A 7,494-nucleotide genomic window follows, 5' to 3' on the forward strand; every position below is an offset into this window, starting at 1 on the left:
TGTTCCCGGAACTGGGAGCCGTCAGTTCTCGTAGAGCGGTTGCCAACAACCCACGCTCGGCGGTTAAACGTAACCCCGGAGCAGACTCTACCGAACTGGAGACTTTTCCAGCTGATATACTCTTTTCCAGATATAAACATTCATGTGAACAGCAGAGCAAGGCTAAAAAACACATTCCATTCTGGTTACATACAGATAAGAAGATTCACACGGGAAGGTGTATAATAAGATTCACACGGGACTAAGCGACACCTTCCATTCATGTGAACAGCAGAGCAAGGCTAAAAAACACATTCCATTCTGGTTACATACAGATAAGAAGATTCACACGGGAAGGTGTATAATAAGATTCACACGGGACTAAGCGACACCTTCCATTTTCGGTTAGATTCACACATGTATTGGGACACAATTTTAACCCTTTCACCACATTCCACTGCTTGGCCCAATACATGTGTTGCATTATGATTCACACATGTATTGGGACATAATTTTACACCACACAACCCAATCTAGTCCCACCTGCCAGCACCTGGCTCATATCCCTCCAAGCCCTTCCTATTCATATACCTGGCTCATATCCCTCCAAGCCCTTCCTATTCATATACCTATCCAAATGCCTCAGCTCATTCCATACACGTACCACCCTCTGCGTGAAAAAGTTGCCCCTTAGGTCCCTTTTAAACTGCCCCCCCCCACCCTAAACCTATGCCCTCTAGTTCTGGACTCCCCGACCCCAAGGTAAAGACTTTGTCTATTTACCCTATCCATGCCCCTCATGATTTTGTAGACCTCTATAAGGTCACCCCTCAACCTCCGATGCTCCGGGGAAAACAGCCCCAGCCTGTTCAGCACTCCCTATAGCTCAATTCCTCCAACCCTGGCAACATCCTTGTGAATCTTTTCTGGACCCTTTCAAGTTTCATAACATCTTCCTGCTGACAAATCTTTGATCTGTGCGCCATCATGCCAGTAGAGATGTTATTCAGGATACAAAACAATTAAGTACGGCTATGTGAATTTGCAGAACAGATGAAGGATTCCATTCAGTAAAAAACTTGACACCACAGTTCAGTACTTTTTGAAGTTTACAAAATTATGAGGTGCATGGATAGGATAAATAGACAAAGTCTTTTTTCTAGGGTGGGGGAGACCAGAACTAGAGGGCATAGGTTTAGGGTGAGATGGGAAAGATATAAAAGAGACCTAATGGGCAACTTTTTCACGCAGAGTGTGGTATGTGTATGGAATGAGCTGCCAGAGGATGTGGTGGAGGCTGGTACAATTGCAACATTTAACAGGCATATGAATATGGGTATATGAATAGGAAGGGTTTGGAGGGATATGGGCCGGGTGCTGGCAGGTGGGACTAGTTTGGGTTGGGATATCTGGTTGGCATGGATGGGTTGGACTGCAGGATCTGTTTCTCTATGACTAAGTCCCAGAATCTATGGGAAAGACAGATCAGCATGGGTCGAACCTGTGTATTGTGTCATATCTTGTTTAATGAAATATGAGGGATCAATCTTCCTTGTTTGACACACTGTGTTAGTTTGCATTCTATGTTAATGTCTGTCTTGTTTTTAACTAATATCCTGTATAGCTATTCCTCAACAAGAATTTCCTTTTCTTGGAGTTTATTAAATAAACCAAAGCCATGCAACACTGTATTATCTCTCCAAAAGAGTAATGATCACTCAATATTGCACTGGTATATCGGCCCAGTCCCCTCTGAATTGGTACCTGAACTTACAATGTCCAGAAGGGACATTGATGCCTTCAGAGCCAAGGCTGACCTTGGCATGCATACAGCACAATTTGAAAGATCTGAATTTGCATTTCAACTCCAAAGAGCAAACTATTTGGTGACCCTTAACCATACGTAGAAGTTATTGTTCATGAGCTGCCCACAATCAATCAGGAGGTCGCTTCCTCCTGAAAGGGGAGTTATACCCCAAGGGTAATTGGGAGGAACATGCTCATAGAAAAAATGTAAACTAGAAGATAAGCATTTTCAGTTTGATGCGTCAGTTGTCTGGGATCTGTGTAAGTAATACAAACACAATTAAAGTTTCACCTACTGATGATCCCTATTATGAGCTTTTTTTCTTCCTGTCTTACCATTACCCATTCCTTTGTCTGCCTGTTGTTGTCTTTCTCTGTACTCCATCTCCACCAATTGTGCATGCCTTCCTCTACCCCTGTCTTCAGCATATATACCACCTTTCCCTATTTACCATCAGTTCTGAAGAAGGGTCACAGTGGACTTCAAACGTTAACTCTGTTTTCTCTCCACAGATACTGCCAAAGTGACTGAGTTTTTCCAACAACTTGTGTTTTATTATAGATCTCCTGCATCTGCAGTTCTTTGTTTTACAGTTAGTGTTATGTTGTTTGAGTCTCTGCTGTGGGGTCTTTAGATTAGGGTTGTGTGGGTCACTGAAACTGGGCCTGTGGTGCAGGGCTGTCTGTGTGTCTGATATTGTACCTTATAGTATGGACTGTGTGTGTGTATTTGATACTGGGCCTTGCGTACAGTGCTATGTATGTGTCTGGTATTACACCTTCAGAATGGTGCTGTGTGTGTGTTTCTGACATAAGGCCTTCAGTACAGGATTGTGCGTGTGTGTCTGAAACTGGATATTCAGAATGGGACTGTGTGTGTGTCTCTGACACTGGGTATTCAGTATGGGACTGTGTGTGTGTCTGACACTGGATATTCAGAATGGGACTGTATGTGTGTCTGACACTGGGTATTCAGTATGGGACTGTGTGTGTGTCTGACACTGGATAGTCAGAATGGGACTGTGTGTGTCTGACACTGGGTATTCAGTACAGGGCTGTGTGTGTGTTTGACACTGGATATTCAGTATGGGACTGTGTGTGTCTGACACTGGGTATTCAGTATGGGACTGTGTGTGTATCTCTGACAGTGGGTATTCAGTACAGAACTGTGTGTGTCTGACACTGGGAATTCAGTACAGGACTGTGTGTGTCTGACACTGGATATTCGGTATGGGACTGTGTGTGTGTGTCTGACACTGGGTATTCAGTACAGGACTGTGTGTGTCTGACACTGGGTATTCAGAATGGGAATGTGTGTGTTTGACACTGGGTATTCAGTGTGGGACTGTGTGTGTGTGTTTGTCTGACACTGGGTATTTACTATGGGACTTGTGTGTGTCTCTGACACTGGGTATTCAGAATGGGACTGTGTGTGTGTGTCTGACACTGGGTTTTCAGAATGGGACTGTGTGTGTGTGTCTGACACTGGGTATTCAGTATGGGACTGTGTGTGGTTGACACTGGGTATTCAGTATGGGACTATGTGTGTGGGTGTGTGTCTGACACTGGGTATTCAGAATGGGACTGTGTGTGTGTGTCTGACACCGGATATTCAGTATGGGACTGTGTCTATGTGTCTGACACTGGGTATTCAGTATGGTACTGTGTGTGTGTGTTTGTCTGACACTGGGTATTCAGTATGGGACTTGTGTGTGTCTCTGACACTGCGTATTCAGTATGGGACTGTGTGTGTTTGACACTGGGTATTCAGTGTGGGACTGTGTGTGTGTGTTTGTCTGACACTGGGTATTCACTATGGGACTTGTGTGTGTCTCTGACACTGGGTATTCAGAATGGGACTGTGTGTGTGTCTGACACTGGGTATTCAGAATGGGACTGTGTGTGTGTGTCTGACACTGGGTATTCAGTATGGGACGGTGTGTGTTTGACACTGGGTATTCAGAATGGGACTATGTGTGTGGGTGTGTGTCTGACACTGGGTGTTCAGAATGGGACTGTGTGTGTGTGTCTGACACTGGGTGTTCAGAATGGGACTGTGTGTGTGTGTCTGACACCGGATATTCAGTATGGGACTGTGTCAATGTGTCTGACACTGGGTATTCAGTATGGGACTGTGTGTGTGTGTGTTTGTCTGACACTGGGTATTCAGTATGGGACTTGTGTGTGTCTCTGACACTGCGTATTCAGTATGGGACTGTGTGTGTTTGACACTGGGTATTCAGTATGGGACTGTGTGCATGTGTGTCTGACACTGGATATTCATTATGGGACTGTGTGTGTCTGTCTGACACTGGGTATTCAGTATGGGACTGTGTGTGTGTCTCTGACATTGGATATTCAGTATGGGACTGTGTGTGTGTCTGACACTGTGTATTTAGTATGGGACTGTGTGTGTATCTCTGACACTGGGTATTCAGTACAGGACTGTGTGTGTCTGACACTGGGTATTCAGAATGGGACTGTGTGTGTGTGTGACACTGGGTATTCAGTATGGGACTATGTGTGTGTCTGACACTGGGCATTCAGTACAGGACTGTGTGTGTCTGACACTGGGTATTCAGTATGGGACTGTGTGTGTCTGACACTGGGTATTCAGTAAGGGACTGTGTGTGTGTGTCTGACACTGGGTATTCAGAATGGCTGTGTCTATGTGTCTGACACTGGGTATTCAGTATGGGACTGTGTGTGTGTGTCTGACTCTGGCTATTCAGAATGGGACTGTGTGTGTGTGTCTGACACTCGGTATTCAGAATGGAACTGTGTGTGTGTGTGTCTGACACTGGGTATTCAGAATGGGACTGTGTGTGTGTGTGTCTGACACTGGATATTCAGAATGGGACTGTATGTGTGTCTGACACTGTATAGTCGGAATGGGACTGTGTGTGTGACTGACACTGGATATTCAGAATGGGCCTGTGTGTGTGTGTCTGACACTGGATAATCAGAATGGGACTGTGTGTGTGTCTCTGACACTGTGTATTCAGTACAGGACTGTGTATGTCTGACACTGGATATTCAGAATGGGATTGTGTGTGTGTCTCTGACACTGGGTATTCAGTACAGGACTGTGTGTGTGTCTGACACTGGGTATTCAGTACAGAACTGTGTGTGCCTGACACTGGATATTCAGTATGGGACTGTGTGTGTGTCTCTGACACTGTGTATTCAGTATGGGACTGTGTGTGTGAGTCTCTGACACTGGGTATTCAGTATGGGACTGTGTGTGTCTGACACTGGTTATTCAGAATGGGACTGTGTGTGTGTCTGACACTGGGTATTCAGTTTGGGACTGTGTGTGTGTGTCTGACACTGGATATTCAGTATGGGACTGCGTGTGTGTCCCTGACACTGGTTATTCAGTATGGGACTGTGTGTGTGCGTCTCTGACTCTGTGTATTCAGTATGGGACTGTGTGTGTCTGACACTGGGTATTCAGTTTGGGACTGTGTGTGTGTGTCTGACACTGGGTATTCAGTATGGGACAGTGTGTTTGTCTCTGACACTGAGTATTCAGAATGGGACTGTGTGTGTGTCTGACACTGGATATTCAGTATGGGACTGTGTGTGTGTCCCTGACACTGGGTATTCAGTATGGGACTGTGTGTGTGTCTGACACTGGATAGACAGAATGGGACTGTGTGTGTGACTGACACTGGATATTCAGAATGGGACTGTGTGTGTCTGACACTGGATATTCAGTATGGGACTGTGCGTGTCTGACACTAGGTATTCAGTATGGGACTGTGTGTGTGTCTCTGACACTGGGTATTCAGTACAGGACTGTGTGTGTCTGACACTGGGTATTCAGAATGGGACTGTGTGTGTGCGTCTGACACTGGGTATTCAGTATGGGATTGTGTGTGTTTGACACTGAGTATTCAGTATGGGACTGTGTGTGCGTCTCTGACACTGGGTATTCAGTATGGGACTGTGTGTCTGACACTGGGTATTCAGTATGGGACTGTGTGTGTGTCTCTGACACTGGGTATTCAGAATTGGAGTGTGTGTGTGTGTGTTTGTGTGTTTGTCTGACACTGGGTATTCTGTAAGGGACTGTGTGTGTGCGTCTCTGACACTGGGTATTCAGTATGGGACTGTGTGTGTCTGACACTGGGTATTCAGTATGGGACTGTGTGTGTGTCTATGACACTGGGTATTCAGAATTGGACTGTGTGTTTTTGTGTGTGTTTGTGTGTTTGTGTGTGTGTCTGACACTGGGTATTCAGTATGGGACTGTGTGTGTCTGACACTGGGTATTCAGTATGGGACTGTGTGTGTGTCTCTGACGTTGGGTATTCAGTATGGGACTGTGTGTGTCTGACACTGGGTATTCAGTATGGGACTATGTGTGTGTCTCTGACACTGGGTGTTCAGTATTGGACTGTGTCTGTCTGACACTGGGTGTTCAATATGGGACTGTGTGTGTCTGACACTGGGTATTCAGAATGGGAATGTGTGTGTGTCTGACACTGGGTATTCAGTATGGGACTGTGTATGTGTGTCTGACACTGGGTATTCAGTATGGGACTGTCTGTGTGTCTCTGACACTGAGTATTCAGATAGGTCTGTGTGTGTGTGTCTGACACTGGGTATTCAGTATGGGACTGTGTGTGTGTGTTTGTCTGACACTGGGTATTCAGTATGGGACTTGTGTGTGTCTCTGACACTGGGTATTCAGAATGGGACTGTGTGTGTGTGTCTGTCTGACACTGGGTATTCAGTATGGGACTAGTGTGTGTCTCTGACACTGGGTATTCAGAATGGGACTGTGTGTGTCTGTCTGTCTGACACTGGGTATTCAGAATGGGACTGTGTGTGTGTGTCTGACACCGGATATTCAGTATGGGACTGTGTCTATGTGTCTGACACTGGGTATTCAGTATGGGACTGTGTGTGTCTGACACTGCGTATTCAGTATGGGACTGTGTGTATGTGTGTCTGACACTGGATATTCAGTATGGGATTGTGTGTGTCTGACACTGGGTATTCAGAATGGGACTGTGTGTGTGTGTCTGTCTGACACTGGGTATTCAGTATGGGACTAGTGTGTGTCTCTGACACTGGGTATTCAGAATGGGACTGTGTGTGTGTGTCTGTCTGACACTAGGTATTCAGAATGGGACTGTGTGTGTGTGTCTGTCTGACACTAGGTATTCAGAATGGGACTGTGTGTGTGTGTCTGTCTGACACTAGGTATTCAGAATGGGACTGTGTGTGTGTGTCTGTCTGACACTAGGTATTCAGAATGGGACTGTGTGTGTGTGTCTGTCTGACACTAGGTATTCAGAATGGGACTGTGTGTGTGTGTCTGTCTGACACTGGGTATTCAGTATGGGACTAGTGTGTGTCTCTGACACTGGGTATTCAGAATGGGACTGTGTGTGTGTGTCTGTCTGACACTAGGTATTCAGAATGGGACTGTGTGTGTGTGTCTGTCTGACACTAGGTATTCAGAATGGGACTGTGTGTGTGTGTCTGTCTGACACTAGGTATTCAGAATGGGACTGTGTGTGTGTGTCTGTCTGACACTAGGTATTCAGAATGGGACTGTGTGTGTGTGTCTGTCTGACACTAGGTATTCAGAATGGGACTGTGTGTGTGTGTCTGTCTGACACTGGGTATTCAGTATGGGACTTGTTTGTGTCTCTGACACTGGGTATTCAGAATGGGACTGTGTGTGTGTGTCTG

This window comes from Chiloscyllium plagiosum, unplaced genomic scaffold, assembly GCF_004010195.1.
Source record: "Chiloscyllium plagiosum isolate BGI_BamShark_2017 unplaced genomic scaffold, ASM401019v2 scaf_2674, whole genome shotgun sequence".
Lineage (NCBI taxonomy): Eukaryota > Metazoa > Chordata > Chondrichthyes > Orectolobiformes > Hemiscylliidae > Chiloscyllium > Chiloscyllium plagiosum.